Source organism: Podarcis cretensis, assembly GCF_951804945.1.
Source record: "Podarcis cretensis genome assembly, chromosome: 16".
Classification (NCBI taxonomy): Eukaryota; Metazoa; Chordata; class Lepidosauria; order Squamata; family Lacertidae; genus Podarcis; species Podarcis cretensis.
The window spans coordinates 22681205-22698752 of record NC_137186.1 but is presented as its reverse complement, the minus strand read 5'-3'; positions in this window follow the sequence as shown (position 1 = coordinate 22698752).

Sequence of the window (17548 nt, the reverse complement as noted above, 5' to 3'; positions counted from 1 at the left end):
GCAAGTAGATAAATAGGTACCTCTGTGACAGGAAGGTAAACGGCGTTTCTGTGCGCTCTGGCACTCATCACAGTCCTCCGTGTGCCAGTAGCAGTTTAGTCATGCTGGCCACATGACCTGGAAAACTGTCTGTGGACAAAAGCCGGCTGCCTTGGCCTGAAGCGAGATGAGTGCCGCAACCATAGCTGTCAACCTTTCCTTTTTTTGCGGGAAATTCCCTTATTCCAGCGCCGTTTCCCGCTGCTTCCCGCTGCTATCCCGGATTGTTAGATATCCCGTAGACTGTCCCCAGGACAGGTAAGGCTGCTGATCCTTTATTTTCAAGGCTGCTGATCCCTTATTTTCAAATCTGAAAGGTGACAGCTATGGCCGCAACCCCATAGTTGCCTTTGAGTGGACTTAACTGTCCTGGGGTCCTTTACCTTTTACCTTTACCTTTAGTGCAGACTCCTGAGAGGCAAAATGTGCAAGCACCATTCTTCTCAATTCTATGTGTAGGTGAGAAACCAGTCAGCTCCCCTCTTTCAGTGTTGTAAGTCCCCCACTACTTACCCCACCATAAATCTTCCCGAGGACGCCCACGAATGGCTCGAAATGGCAGATATTGGCTAAACGTTGGGGGAGGGCTTCTTTAACAGTAGGAACTGTACAGCAGTATAACAGCCTGCCTCAAGAGCAGGGGGTCAGCAAACTTTTTCAGCAGGGGTCCACTGTCCCTCAGACCTTGTGGGGGGCCAGACTATATTGGGGGGGGGGATGAATTCCTATGCCCCACAAATAACCCAGAGATGCATTTTAAATAAAAGCACACATTCTACTCATGTCCAAACACCAGGCAGGCCCCACAAATAACCCAGAGATGCATTTAAAATAAAAGGACACATTCTGCTCATGTAAAAACATGCTGATTCTTGGACTGTCTGTGGACTGGATTTGGAAGACGATTGGGCTGGATCTGGCCCCTGGGCCTTAGTTTGCCTACCCATGCTCAAGAGGCTGGGAAGCAATCTGTTAGAGCTGCTGTTGTGGCTTTTTGCGTCACATACCCTGCATTGGGCTGGTGTGTGTGTGGACCAGCTCACCGCAGGGATCCTTTCCATCTTGACAATTACAGTGGTACCTCAGGTTAAGTACTTAATTCGTTCCGGAGGTCCGTTCTTAACCTGAAACTGTTCTTAACCTGAAGCACCACTTTAGCTAATGGGGCCTGCTGCTGCCACCGCGCCACCGGAGCCCGATTTCTGTTCTTATCCTGAAGCAAAGTTCTTAACCTGAAGCACTATTTCTCGGTTAGTGGAGTCTGTAACCTGAAGCGTATGTAACCCGAGGTACCACTGTATTTCATAAGTATATGATTCCAGTGACTTACCTCGCAGGGTTGGGGTGAGGATGAAGGTGACCAGATGTTGTAGAAACCATTGCTGCAAATAAAAACCAGCTACTTCTAATTTGTCCTGCATGTGACCTTTTTTGGGGGGCGGGCGGGGGTGTAACAATTTCTTTTTGCATGGTTTGAACAGGGTATAGATCCACTCTCCACATGCAGCAAAATGAAGCACTGGCATTCTGGATCCCTTCAGACTGCATGAGTGTGGCAGGGTGGGGAGATTTGTCTGTGCTCCCCCTTGCCAAAGCTCCCTGCAAATAATTGTTGTTATTGTTAGAATTTATATACCACCCTATACCTGGAGGTCTCAGAACAGTTCACAGAACAAAATCAAAATATGAAAGCACAAAATATATAATCAAAATAAAAATAACAACCCAGTAACCCAAACTGCTACTACTACTATTCTTTTCAGGGCCGGCTCAACTATTAGGCAAAGAGAGACATTAGCCTCAGGCAGCATATCCTGGTGGGCAGGGGACTGCAGTCCTCTGTTCCTCCTCAACCCCTTGCCCATTCTCTTCCATTGTGTGTGCCTTGCACCCCCTAAGCTAGCCTGCTGCCCTCAGGCATAGAGGTGGATGATGATCTCCCATTGCCAGTGCTGGAGTCCGAGTCAGCTTCCAGTCCAGCGATTTTCTGTATTGTGTGCTTCAGGCAGCAAAACATCTCAGGCCATCCCTTAGCACTACTTTCTCTACTGCAACACATTAGAGAGAGGGGGATTTTCATCCAGGCAGCTGTGCTAGCTTTCTGCTTGAAAATGCCAAGGTTCCATGTTTGATCCTCGTATGGGGCAGCTACATAGTCCTGTGTTGCAAGGCGTTGGACCAGACGATACACAGGGTCCCTTCTAACTCTACAATTCTGTGATTCTAATTATTCCCTGGCTATGCTAGCTGTGGTGCTGTGGGTTAAAACACAGAGCCTAGGGCTTGCTGATCAGAAGGTCGGCAGTTTGAATCCCCGCGACGGGGTGAGCTCCCATTGCTCAGTCCCTCCTCCAACCAACCTAGCAGTTCAAAAGCATGTCAAAGTGCAAGTAGATAAATAGGTACCACTCTGGCGGGAAGGTAAACGGCATTTCTGTGCGCTGTTCTGGTTCACCAGAAGCGGCTTAGTCATGCTGGCCACATGACCCGGAAGCTGTACACTGGCTCCCTCGGCCAATAAAGCGAGATGAGCACCACAACCCCAGAGTCGGTCACGACTGGACCTAATGATCAGGGGTCCCTTTACCCTTTACCTTTATGCTAGCTTCCTATTTCAAGGGCTTCCCTTAAGGGCTGCGGCGCACTAGCAGAGCATCTGCTTTGCATACAGAAATTCCCAAATTCAATCCGCAGCGTCTCCTGTCTGAAAAACCTGGAGAGCTCCTGCCAGTCAGAGTAGACAATACTGAGCTAGATGAATCAGTGGCCTGGCTCCGTATAAGGCAGCTTCCAAAGGAAGCTTAGTGTCGGAGCTTCTCTGCTTTGCATGCAGAAGGTCCCATTCCAGGCATCTTCAGGTAGAACTGAGACTCCCTGTCTGAAACTGACTCTGCCAGTTAGTGTAGACAGCACTGAGCCAGATGGTCCAACTCAGGAAAAGCCATCTATCTCCCTGTGTTTCTGTGTTGATTACAGTGGTACCTCAGGTTACATATGCTTCAGGTTACAGACTCCGCTAACCCAGAAATAGAGCTTCATGTTAAGAACTTTGCTTCAGGATGAGAACAGAAATCGTGCTCCAGCGGCGCGGCAGCAGCAGGAGGCCCCATTGGCTAAAGTGGTGCTTCAGGTTAAGAACAGTTTCAGGTTAAGTACGAACCTCCGGAAGAAAAGCAATGACAAACCTAGACAGCATCTTAAAAAGCAGAGACATCACCTTGCCAACAAAGGTCCGTATAGTGAAAGCCATGGTTTTCCCAATAGTGATGTATGGAAGTGAGAGCTAGACCATAAAGAAGGCTGATTGCCAAAGAATTGATGCTTTTGAATTATGGTGCTGGAGGAGACTCTTGAGAGTCCCATGGACTGCAAGAAGATCAAACCTATCCATTCTGAAGGAAATCAGCCCTGAGTGCTCACTGGAAGGACAAATCCTGAAGCTGAGGCTCCAATACTTTGGCCACCTCATGAGAAGACTCCTTGGAAAAGACCCTGATGTTGGGAAAGATGGAGGGCACAAGGAGAAGGGGAAGACAGAGGACGAGATGGTTGGACAGTGTTCTCGAAGCTACCAGCATGAGTTTGACCAAACTGCGGGAGGCAGTGGAAGACAGGAGTGCCTGGTGTACTCTGGTCCATGGGGTCATGAAGAGTCGGACACGACTAAACGGCTAAACAACAACAACGGACCTCCGGAACGAATTAAGTACTTAACCTGAGGTACCACTGTAATTCTGTCCCTCGCTGTCTTTCATGGGAGGAATTCACCCCTACACCTGCACAATTTTGCTGAGCCTATAAGGTGCCTCTTGTTAGGAAAAGCCTCTGAAGAGCCTCTCGGGTTGAAGCATCAGGACTCCCCATTGTTCCAAGGAAAGCTCGGTCGGCTCCTCTTCCCCCGCCCCCCTTGCCTTCCGGATCTTTGCCTCCCCTGGATGAATCACAGCTTGCTCACTCTCACCTGTTTGCAAGCCCTCCATTGTGTAGAGGTGTGAAACTGATCTCCGCGCAGCAGCTGCGTCCTGTCGCATTCGGTGCAGAGCTCGTGGGGTGGCGGGCGGGTGTTGTTCCTCGTTGCGCCACGCTTGGCCAGGCAGATGTCGTTTTCACACAGGCTAGCAGGGAAAAGCACACAAAGTGTGCGCGTGTGTGTTTGCGCGCAACAAGGGAGAAAGAACGTGCCGCATCCAGGGGTCAATCAGTCCATTTCGATTTCTCTCCGCCTCTTATTTCCCCAGCCTTAAATTCAGTTCTCCGCATTTGCACCTTAGGTTGCAAATTTATTTATTTTATTTTTATTTTGTGGAAATACATCAAGCTTTTAGTGCAGATTTCTCCTGATAGTTGCGTTTGTATGTGTAATGTTGCCAAATATGCCCTTTTTTTTTGCAAGGCAATTGCCCCCTAAAATAATGACAACAAGGATAACAGCCGCAACAGCAACAACTCACCCTTCACCCTAAGGTCCCAGTAATTACAACAATAATTACAAAATGATTAAAACACAGCTGCCAGTTTGTTCCCAGCCCCAGGCCTCAGCTACATTGGCAAAGAAAAAACACTTTATATGCATTGTATATGCATTATAACACTGTGACACCAGATGGCGCTGTGGGGTTCCGTTTTTGCCAACCTGATTTCTCATACAAAGTTTGCAACATGCTTCTTTGATGTGTCTAGATGCAGCCCTAGTTCAAGGTGCTCACATTGTTAGTGTTTAAAGCCCCAAACCACTCAGGACCTTAATAGCTGAAAGACCTCTTCCTTCCCTTACAGACCCTCTCAAGTGCTGAGTTCAGCATCTCTCTAATAAAAATAGGGACGTCCCATTCCATAATGATAATTTACTGATTATACCCCACCCCTCTGACTGGGTTGCCCCAGCCACTCTGGGCAGCTTCCAACATACAGTAGTACCTCGGGTTACAAACACTTTGGGTTACAAACTCCGCTAACCCGGAGGTAGTTGCTCTGGGTTGCAAACTTTGCCCCAGGATGAGAATGGAAATTGTGCACCGGCCATGTGGCAGCAGTGGGAGGCCCCATTAGCGAAAACGTGCCTCAGGTTAAGAATGGTTTGGGGTTAAGAACAGACCTACGGAACAAATTAAGTTTGTAACCCAAGGTACCACTGTACATTAAAACATAATAATACATTAAACATTAAAAAAAACTGTCCCTATACAGGATTGCCTTCAGATGACTTGAGGGTTGGATAACTCCATGCCCTCCAACATTTCTCCAGTGAAAATAGGAACATCCTAAGGGAAAGTGGAACATTCCTGGATCAAATCAGAAATTGGGATGGCTTCTGTAAACCAGGGACGTCCCTGGAAATAGGGACACTTGGAGGGTCTGTTAGGGTGAAGAGCAATGTGCGTTTATATGTGGGTGTTTAAAGCAACTTACAATGACAGAAATAAGATGGGAGCAAAAATATACATTTCAAGTGTCAAAGGGGTGAGTCTTCAGGAATAGCTAAAATGTCTGTTTTCCCTAAGATTTGCATTCTTATCACACTTTGTTCTCAAAGAGTGTGATGCGCTACACTGGTGTGGCAGGAAAGGAGAGCAAGTGTAGCTGGAAGATTCAAGGACAGTGAAAGAAACATATAAACATTTCAGTGCAGTATACTATAGTACACACACACACACCGTACTTTGCTGTGTATTAGACGAGGGTTTTTTATTTTAAAAATTAAGTAAAAAATTGGGGGTCGTCTTATACATGGATAGGACATAGGGAGGACGTGGGATTGGTTGCTGCTGCAAGCCGGAGATTGTCAGTGGCTATTGGCCGTGTTATTGTTTGTGGCGGCAAGGGCTGGTGTTGATTGGCTGTCGCTGCGTCAGGTGGCCGGGTGATTGGTGGCTTCTGCTGGCGAGGGGACAGATGACAGGCTGGTTTTGCGACGTGTGTGAGTGGCAGCGTTGGTCATGCGTGTGAGCGTTTTTCGGCAACCTCCCCAAAAAAGCTTAACAACTCTGGGCAATCTCCCCCCATTTTCTTAAATCTGAGTCCCCCAAAATAGGAGGCATCTTATACACAGGGGCATGTTATACACGAAAAAATATGGTATCCACGCCTCTCTTCAAGTGCGTTGGCTATTCTCCTGCAGTTTTCCATGACATATTGTTGTCAAAAAGGATTTTAAGCTCTGACAAATATGAAAGAGCAGAAAAGAGAATGGCTTCTTGTGTTAATTAGGAGATGAGAGTGTGTCTGTCTCCAGTTAGACCTATTATAAATGAGATTAACTGGGAAAAGCAAATTCACGCCTCCCTTTGAGTTTTTATAGATACTTAAGTTACATGTGTAAGAGGCTCGCTTATAATTACATTTTGGGAACGATTCATGCTCTTCGTTGTTGTATACTTTCCGGAAGTCCCATGAGCATATTATAAAGTAGTTGTGTTCTGTGTTATAAAGCCAGCACTGCTAGTTGTTGTTTCATTTGGTTTTCCGATATATTTCTTATCAATAAAAAAAAATCGGTGTGGCACAAGAAACTTTTGTTCTGCGACCCAGAGAGATAGAAAAAAAAAGAGAGAGAACAATTGCCCTAGTTACAGTGTATGCAATTTTGTACACATTACTTTGTTAGAGAACTGGATTTCAAAATTCAGGGAAGCTTGAATTTTGTTGTTTCATTTTGCCTACTGCTCCCCCAATCCAGTTCAAGCCCTGATCCACCGCACTCTGATACAGGATGACCCAGGGTAACCCTGACCTAAATCAGAGCCCCAAACTGAATCGGGAGCCTTGCACAGTCTTTAATTAAGGTTTAAAATTCTAATAAAACCTGTGGGTGGGAGGTGGAGAGAAACGGGAGACTCACACAGGCTTCCTGCCCGCATCTCTTTCTCCCCTGCTCTCTTCTGCCCACTGTTTTGCCAGCCCCATGTTGCCCCCAGGTAGCTCCGAGCCAATCCACGGCAATTCAGGTCTGCTTCAACCTGCTTTAAGTCAAACCAAATTGGCCCATTTCAGTTCAGGATCTGGGATTCAGCCAGAGTGCCGGTGCACAGCCCTAGGTGAATATTATATAAACAGTGACACTGGATCTGCTACCAAATTAAAAGGGTGGCTCTTGGTGATGTCAAAGATCAAGGGGCAAAAGGACCAAATTCTCTGCCAGGGAGAATTTGGATGGGTGAGTTGAGGGACCTGAGTTGAAGAAAACTCAGGAGACGACAGTAGCGGACGTGGGCCATGCAGTACTTTCCAAATGAGCCCGCCTTCCTATTTACTTAATGAAATTTCTATTTACATTTATTTCTATTTATTTAAATTGATGCGCTGTCCCAGCGGTTCTGCCAGCCCCCTGGCTCATGCACTGGTGCGAATATTATTATTGTTTATCCCCATCAATATTTATCCACAGTCAGATTGTTTTGACTGCAACTCTGCGCTTTAATTAGCAAGCGCGCCTTCTCGGGCTTGTTTCTTTGCTACTGTCTTCATGCATTATTGTCATAATTACTTTTAATTACGGCCCGTCCTCCGCCGCCGCCGGCTGTTGCGTTCGGCGCTGGGTCCTAAGGGAAGCACTCCAAACCCACACGCCTGCTTAGAAGAGCGATGGAAAGCAAGAAATCTTCCTTTTGTCAGGCATATACTCCCTGTTTAGAGCTGTGAAATGACAGGCTGGCAGCTAATTGTAAACACTGGGTTTCAAACACAGTATTGTAGTCCGTCTTTCTTCTAGTGCTCAAGACTGTTCACAATAAAAAAACCCCAACAAACCACAGGTAAGGAACCTTCTTCAGCCCAAGAGACACATTCCTTCTGGGACAACCTTCCATGGATCACATGCCAGCAGTGGGTGGGGCCAGAGACAAAAGTAGGTGGAGCAACAAATGTAAATGTTACCTTTGCACAGTATTTTTGTCTTATTCATTGGGTGTCAGGGACTGGCTGGAGGAGGAGAGGCCTGGGGAGAGGGGGCGTGGCTAGGGGAAAGGTGTGGCCTGCAGATAGTGTGAGTATCAGTGGTGCTGTTATGGTTATCATGTTGAACTAGGACCAGGGAGACCAGGGTTCAAATCACCACTTGGCCATGGAGCTCACTGTGTGTCATGGCCTATCAGCCTGACCAACCCTGGAAGTAGTGTCTGATCAGAAATGGGGAAAAAATGTCCTGGAACATCCAGACTATGGCAAGCCATGTTGGCTGTGTTGCTTTCCCCTGATATTCCTAAAATATCAAAAACAGCAAAGGGGGGGGGGGTTTGCAAAGAAATATCAACAACTTTGGGCAAAACTAGAAAAAGCTCAACAACTTTAAAAGGTAAAGGGACCCCTAACCATTAGGTCCAGTGGTGACTGACTCTGGGGTTGTGGCGCGCAACTCGCTTTATTGGCCGAGGGAGCCGGCGTACAGCTTCCAGGTCATGTGGCCAGCATGACTAAGCCGCTTCTGGTGAACCAGAGCAGTGCACGGAAACACTGTTTACCTTCTCACCAGATTACCTTCCCACCTATTTATCTACTTGGACTTTGATGTGCTTTCAAACTGCTAGGTGGGCAGGAGCAGGGACCGAGCAACAGGAGCTCACCCCGCCACGGGGATTCGAACCACCGACCTTCTGATTGGCAAGTCCTAGGCTCTGTGGTTTAACCCACAGCGCCACCTGCGTCCCTCAACAACTTTATCCCCCCGAAAAAACACACCTCAACAACTTTGGCCCCCCAAAAAAGAAAAAAAGAAAAGAATGCTCAACAACTTTTGTATCCTGATTTTCACTTTTTGAAATATGGCAACGCTAGCAGGTGAAGGCAGTGTCCTTGGAGGAGAGGGTGAGATATAAAGGCAATAATAAACACTAATTCTGCAAAACCAGGGGGAAGATGCTAAATAAAGGGAGAGGTGGTCTCTGAGGTTATAAAGCAGGTGTGGGCAACTTGTGGGCGCATGCAGGCCTTTGTCTTAATGTCATGCAAGCGGCAAGGAGGGAGAACGAGTATCAGAAAGAGAGAAAAAGAGGGTTCCCTGCCCATTTTGGGCCAACCACCAATGGGTGGCCCTTGTCAAATTACCCACGAATGAAACCCCCCCCCCACTTTAAAGACTAAAACCACCACCTTGAATTGAGTCTGGAAGCAAACTGCCAACCAGCACAGCCACTGCTTTTGTGGTGAAATATAACCTTGCCCTGTATGTTCTTCCTTCATTCCATGCTGGCGGCAGCTTCCAAGCAGTCTCCAAGGGCAGCCCTACTTGAAGTGCATTGCAGTGGTCAATCCAAGACGATGAAAGTGGCCCCAAGGAATGTGCAGGAGACATTGCCTCAGCCTCAGCCTGAAAGGAGAAGGAGCTGCTCTGAGCTAGCATTGTTTTTCGAAGCAACCCAGGATCCAGGAGCACCCTTAAACGCTATAGGCCTGCTCCGGTTTGGAAGAAGTTACCACCCTGTATTGTGAACCAAGAAAGGATCAATGGGCCAGCCAATCCCCTCCCAAGAAAGCCAAAGGCACAAGTGGCAGACTCCACGTGCTGACAATAGCCTTTCTATGGGTGATCTTGGGAGAACGGCAAAGTCCCATCCAGGGACATTTTCCTCCTGCCTCTTTGGGTTTTTCTTTTTCTTTTTCTTTGGTTCTTGATGAATTGCAGTGGCCAAACCACCCCAGGAGATGTTTTCAGGAAGATGGAATCTCATAAATCAAAACTCTGGGCAATTCCACCCCCAGTTCCTAAAAAAGAAAAAGGCACTCCCAAGAAGTGTTGGGGCTGCTGAACCCTATTACTCGAACTCCATTAATTATAAGGCAGTCAGCCGAACATAGTCTGGACCATTTTTTATCTTAAGTCTCAAAACTGATTACTTTCCGCCTTCCGCCACCCCTTCACCTTCGAAAGAATAAAGCAACACCAGACTTAGAAAAGGGAAAGAGTTGCCAAGGGGGCAAAGCTCAGGCTGAGCCGCACAGATCTTCGTGATCGGGTGAAAGCATGTGACAAAGTCTTTTGGGACTGTACCATTTCAGAATGCAAGAGGGGGACGGGGACGAGATTCCAGGTTTGATTGCTTCCCTCCACCCCTGGGTCAAAAACTCATTGTATATGGAAAACTAGGGTGTCAGGAGGACAGCTAGGCACAGGAACTTTAACCCCTGAATTGCTAACTTTCAAACGGCAGGGTAGTTTTTGATATGGGGGTAGTGGTGTAGCAGCAATTTCAGAAGTGCAGCCTTCATGATAGACACAGCAAACATCTGCTTCTAATATATTACAATATTCTAAGATGATACAATTATTATTATTATTATTATTATTATTATTATTATTAAATAATAATAATAGATGCATTGCAATGTTCAGTGCAGATATTGAGGTGTTGCATTTCAGCTAGATCTACTATTTTCTACGTGTGTAGTAGTAGCAGTAGTAATAATAATAATGATAATAATAATAATAATAATAATAATAATAATAATAATAATTTATTATTTATACCCTTTCCATTGGCTGGGTTTCCCCAGCCACTCCGGGCAGCTCCCATCATCATCATCATCATCATCATCATCATAGCGATAAAAGATTAAACATTAAAGACTTCCCTATACAGGGCTGCCTTCAGGTGTCTTCTAAAAGTCAGATAGTTGTTTATTTCCTTGACATCTGATGGGAGAGCGTTCCACAGGGCAGGCACCACTACGAAGAAGGCATACATGGGCAAATGATTCAGAGTGCTCCAATATCTTATATTGGAGGGACTAAAATTGTGTTTTGCATTACGTTCCATTGTACAAAACAGAACTTGCACACCGTTCTCTTGAAACCAAAGTGCCTTGTGCTTTTCTGTGTTCCTAAATGCTTAGCTTTGGAGCATACAGAACGACTCGGTGTTCTTCCAGTGTACCTTCTCCAGAGTGACCCTCGGAGCTGATCCTCAATGGTTGACTCACCTCCTTTCAACCTGATTTGCACCAGTCAGCACAAAGGGTGGGAAGATTTCTTCTCAGTGGCTAAACCCCCCCCCCACTTCCTTGCTTATTGGGCGGCTCTAAGATGCTGGAGAAAGGAACCCTGGTGCGGAAATAGTAGCAGGTATTTGACACCCCCCACTGACACCATCGCATAGGGAAGAAGGGACTGCAGACTCTCAGTCCTCTGTCTGTAACCTGAAATGGAACTACTCAAGGGTAACTATATGTTTAGCCTACACGTCTTCAGAACCTGTAGCTTCACAATAAACAAGTCTTGGTTTCCTCAGTTTTCGGCCAACACTGCAACCCAGGGTTTGCCAGCACTGTCGTTATTATTATTAATGAAATTTGTATTCTGTCCTTCATATATGTTTGATCCTTGTATTGGACAGCTCCATATTCCTGCATTGCAAGGAGTTGGATTAAATGATCCTTAGGAACCCTTCCAACTTTACAATTCTATGATTCTACCTCAGGGCGTTTCCCAGCACGGCACTTGTGAATCTCAAGGCACACTTGAGGCCCACAAAGCCTTCAGTCCTTCTCCCTGCTCACTGCCCATTTGGTGGCGAGGTGGTCAGGGTAGTTAACCTTTTCCCCCTTGAAAGGTCCATTGAGCTGAAGAAGAAAGTTGAAAGAGTGCCGCTCTTTCCCACTTCCTCTTTCAGCCCTATGTGCTTTCCAAGACCCAGATTAATTCTACTGGATCTGACTTTTACACAGACACCACATAGAAAAGTGAAGCTTGTGTACTGGCCTGTTCTCACTTTCTTGGGGTGGAGTAGCAGAATCAAGGTTGGCAAACCCTGCTGGAACCCAGCCTTTCATAGCCTAGTGTCCTCCAGATATTTTGGACTACAATCAGTTCAGCCCATCACAGCTCTTGCAGAAGGCTGCTCTAGCCACTACACCATGCTGTCTTCCATTCAAACTGGACAGCGCTGACTGAGCTAGACTGATGGCTTAGGCCCAGTAAAAAGCAGTTTTTCATAGGGACAGAGTTAATATTCAAAACAGCAGCCAGGTTTTCATAAACCCAGTGGTTTACAATGCCACAGAGTGGGTTGGGAAGTTAACATTCCAGTCAGGAGACTGGTTGTCCGATAATCCACTTAGGGAAAAGCAATTTGGTCTGTTTATTTCTTTTTACTGCAAGAGAGGAAACTGAGGGGGTCCTGCATTTTCAATACGAGTTGGGGGCTGCTGTCCACCCTAGGTCTCGTTTTTCTCTCTGGAAAAAAAGGAGGAACATCAGCGCATCATTCCTAGAAGCTTCCCTGCCACAGGAATAAAGGAAACTGCATTACACAGTGCCAGATCCTTGATACTTGATATCTCAGTATTGCCTACACTGACTGACAGCAGCTGTCCAGAATTTAAGGGAAATCATCTTTCTCAGCCCTAGTGTCAGGAGCGATCCAGCAATAAATCACACAGAGGAAGTGAAGTTAACTCTTTATTAGAAGAAACAAGGTCTCTCAGTTGTGCCAAGCCTATTGAGCCCAGCAACTCTCTTGGTAGGTCTTGCCCCATGAGGCAGTTGCAGAGGCTGAAGGTCCCTACCTTCCCATAGCTGCCTACATCTGTTCCTCTCCCAGATCCTTCCCAAGCAATCTGAGACTATGCCGGCATGCCTGTCTTTGCTCCTCTCACTTCACACCTCCCCTAGTCCTAAGAGATCCGGGGAAGGGGAGCTTGTTGCAACAGGAGGGGGAGACACCCTGACTTCTTAACAGCCTGACTTAACTCTGCCTCTTGGCCTCTCTTCTCCCCTGCGTCAGTTTCTGATTCCGGATTTCTCCTTGCCACACCTAGCTGGGGATTTAGGTAGTCATTTATTTGATATATATATTTAAAATACTGCCTTTCTCCCAAGCTGGGATTCAAGGCAGCTTCTAACATTTAAAAACAGGAGAGGCTGTGTGGTGTAGTGGTTAGAGCACTGAATGAAGGCCTGGGAGAGACCAGGGTTCACATCCCTCCACTCAGCCATGAAGCTTACTGGCTGTAGGCTTGGGCAAGTCAGGCAAAAAATAACACTCAATGACGTTGTGAAGCAGGACTAGTGAGGGGGTGTGGCCTGGTGAGAGAAGGTGTGGCCAGATGAGAGTTTCAAGGGCCCGATCCAGCTCCTGGGGCTGAGATCCCCCATTTCCATAATAGATATGTACCGTAAAGGTAAAGGGACCCCGACCATTAGGTCCAGTCGTGGCTGACTCTGGGGTTGCGGCACTCATCTCGCTTTATTGGCCGAGGGAGCCGGCGCACAGCTTCCGGGTCATGTGGCCAGCATGACTAAGCCACTTCTGGCGAACCAGAGCAGTGCATGGAAACGCTGTTTACCTTCCTGCCAGAGCGGTACCTATTTATCTACTTGCACTTTGATGTGCTGTTGAACTCCTAGGCTGGCAGGAGCAGGGACCGAGCAACGGGAGCTCATCCTGCCATGGGGATTCGAACCACTGACCTTCTGATCGGCAAGCCCTAGGCTCTGTGGTTTAATTCACAGCGCCACCCGCATCCCTAGATATGTACTGTACCTTACAGCAAATATTCATCTCAGGCTCCACTTCAGGATTGTTGTTGTTGTTTTGCAGAGGTCATATCTCTGGCCTCGTGCAAAGAGAAGTCAGGCAGCACAATGATATGAGTTCTGTTTCCTTTAACTACTGATCTGAAATAGCAATGTTCCTTTAAAGCCATTTCCTGCAAGCCAACTGCGAGCTCCACCTCAGCCAGAAAAACGCATTGGCTCAACCCTAGTGGGGCCACAACCCCTGCTCAGACCTAAGACAGAGGTTTCCAAAATGTGTGCCTTTGTTGTATGCTTCCAACCTCCCCACGAGCCCTTTCCATCGGGACCTTCTGCATTCAGAGCAGATGTTCTGCCACTGAGCTATGGACCTTCCACTCATCCTAGATGAGAACCAAGCATCTCACCCAGCACCCTGCTCCCACAGCGGCCAACCGGGTGTTGACAGGAAGGCACATAGTTTAACTACAGATGCAGTGCTGCAAGAAGACGTGGTGATGGACACCAGCTTATCTTACCTGTCTGAGGGAATCATAAGTGGTGAGAGTTGTTACACGCAAGTGATGCTGGTGGGTTTCCTAGAAGAGGCGTCTGCTTGGCCGCTGTGAAAACAGGATGCTTGACTAGGTGCCTTTGGTCTTCTTATGGGGCAAAATCATAGAAGATAAGGCTACTGGTTGCCGCTAGACATGACGGCTCTATATTAACTCCAGGAAGGACCAGAGGCAATAGAGGCAGCCAGTTTGCTACTATGACTGTACAAAGCTCCTAACAGCTCGGGACCAGTTTACCTGTAAGATCACCTAACCCCGTATATGTCTTCTCAGTTGCTTCGATCTGCAGAACAGGCATGGCTGCAGGTGTCATGTAATACCCCCTTTCAGGTTTGTAAGAAATTGATCCCCCCCCCTGTGTGGCAGCACTGACCCTTTGGAACTCCCTGCCTAGTGACGCCATGTGACCTTCACTTGCCAAAAACATTTGTTTGGGGAAGCTATCCAGTCACACGCTGGCATGTGCTTTTATCTGGGTTTAAGCTTATTGTTGATTTTAATTACTTTTGAATGTTTTAAATACCGTAACTGTTTTTACCTGGGGTTTTGTTTTCATTAAAAATTATAATTTCATTGTTTTAGTCTTGAGAGTTTTTTCCTTCCTTTTTTTTTTTTAACAGGAGAACATTATATAATTTTTTAATGAAATAAATAAAATAAAACCTTGTCTCTGAATTGCTAGGGATCACAAACTGGAAAGGCTATAATTCCTGTGTTTCAGGAGCTGGACTAGATGACTCTTGGGGTCCCTAGAATTCTATGTTTCTACTGTAAAGTCCTGCTTGCAGGTTTCCCAGAGGTATCTGGTTGGCCTTTCTGAGAAGAGGATGTGGAATTAGCTATGTTCTGCCCTCTGCCAAGTCCCACCCGCCCGCCTTTCTATGTTTAGTACTTCCACCCTGGTGGATTGGCATTGTGTGCCAGTTTCCTCCTTCTTAGCCTCAGTGTTGCCAAGAAGGAGAACTCATCAGAAACAGGATGGGAGCAAAACTGGAGAGATTTGCTTCAATGGACCGGACTCCACACTTACATAAGGAGGTCTGAGCTAACCAGGCATCTTGTTTCAAAGGCCCTGTGTCAGCCTTGGAAAGCACAATTAAAAACAAGCATCTTGCATTTCTCTTTCATTTTTTCCTCAAGCTGTTATACAAGTCTCGACTTGTCCTCCTAGGTTTTGCCATTGCTGGCCTCTCTTTCGCCCGCCCTCCTTTTCCTCCATCCTCTTTCTGGGGAAGAGAGGTGACAGTCACAGCATCTATTATCACCACTGAGCTGGTAACTTGCTGATCGCTGTGTAAGATTAGAAACTGAAGGTTGGCCAAAGAACAGAATACACGGCATCTGAAACGAACAAAGAGGACACATAGTTGCAGCCCAGCGCACACATCTTTGCAACTCACTGCTGTAAGACACAGTAAAGGCTCGCGGTATAAGCACCGTGGTGTATATGCATAGTGCCTTCTTAAATAATAATAATCATGATGTTATTTTTTTATTAAGTATACATGGTGCCTTTTTAAAAGCCTCTTAACATTCTGCATCCTGGAAGTTCAAATTCTGCTCCAAGAAAAACTGAATTCTGCAAGATGTGTAAACGACACAAACAGAGAAAATCTATAGGATGTTTCTCATTTTGCCCATTAAAAAAAATTTTTTTTGCTGGTATTTGAGGGGGAAAGTAATGAGTTGCGTTGGGTGGTGAACCCTTCAAGCTGCCCTGAGATCTACAGGTAAAGGGCAGTATACAAATTTAATAAATTATTATTATTATTATTATTATTATTATTATTAGTGCTTTTTTTTTAGGAAGAAAAAGATGCCATGAAGTTACTGCAACCATGAAGTTGTTGCAGTAAGTGCCACACTCTGAATATTTAGGGGTGGGCAGGTGCCAATACTGTGTACCCAGAAAAAAAGCACCAACTATTATAATTTATTTAATTTGTATACAGGGTGCTCTCAGGGTGCTCCACACCATAAAACCACAGTATAAAAACACAAGATACTTTTGATCCTGCGGATTTGTGCAAAAGTCAGAAGACTGCACAATCAAATTAACAATTGCCCAACTTGTGCTTTTGCACACTTCGTGATGGGACGGGGAGTGTTTCATTTTTAACCATGTAATTATTTGCATACATGCATACATGCCCTGACGGTACTTAATGGACATAACAGACCCAACAAATATGGTACAAACAACAATAGGGTAATGCCTATTGGACCAAAGTTGCTCTCAGATACAAAATCAAATGCGGATGAGTGTGGGTGACTCTGGCCTAATTTGAAGGGGGGGGGGTGGATTAACAGCTAAATAACCCGGGTGGCGCTGTAGGGACATGGATGGTGCTGTGGTCAAAACCATAAGGCCTAGGGCTTGCCGATCAGGCTGGATGTTTGAATTCCTGCGACAGGGTGAGCTCCCGTTGCTCGGTCCCAGCTCCTGCCAACCTAGCAGTTCAAAAGCACATCAAAGTGCAAGTAGATAAATAGGTACCACTCCGGCAGGAAGGTAAACGGCGTTTCCATGCGCTGCTCTGGTTTTGCCAGAAGCGGCTTAGTCCAGCCACATGACCTGGAAAAACTGTCTGCGGACAAACGTTGGCTCCCTCGGCCTATAAAGTGAGATGAGCGCCTCAACCCCAGAGTCGGTCACGACTGGACTTAATGGTCAGGGGTCCCCTTACCTTTACCTAACCCTCAAATGTGGATGAGCTGTTGGGACTTACATTTGAGTACATGCCTGAGATTGAGGCAATTCCTAGAAAGTGGGACTATCATAAGAATATCAGAAGAGCCTGCTAGATGCCCATGGGAAACCAGAAGGCAGGACCCAAGCAGAAAGGAACCCCCTCTGCTCCTGCAGTTTCTGGCAACTGGTATTCAGAAGCATAGCCATGATGGCCAGTAGCCACATCAGCTGTTATCCTCTCGCTAAGACAAGTACCTTACAGCAAAAGTCTCAAAAATGTGGGGCTTGTCTGTTAAGGGGGACTCCGGCGTCAAACGACCGAACCAGATTTTGTTGGCAAGGGTGAAGCTGTCTGTTTAGAACTCATTCTGGAGCAGGGCTTTCACTCACACACTCCAAAGGTTAAATTAACACACCCAAAGTAGGAAGGTCATTTATTTTCATTGCACTTATCTGGGATACCTGGGTGTTTTTGCATAGAAACATTGCAGACTGTATACCTCTTGGGTCTGAGGCCTTAATGGCCTGCCAATTTACACACGCACACGCACACACACACACACACACACGAAAGGGGGCAGTGTGTGTGTATCTGAGCCGACTGAGGACACGCCAAGGATCTGACGAGATGGACTCTGGTCCATGAAAGCATCTGCCACAGTAAATCGGACCAGGATCTTCAAGACAGCACAACACATTTCCTGTCATCTTATCTATTACCATTCCTTTCATCACTGTTCTACATCGCTGTGAGCACCACTGCTTGTGTAGCTAAAACAGACGTCCTTGTTTTCATGG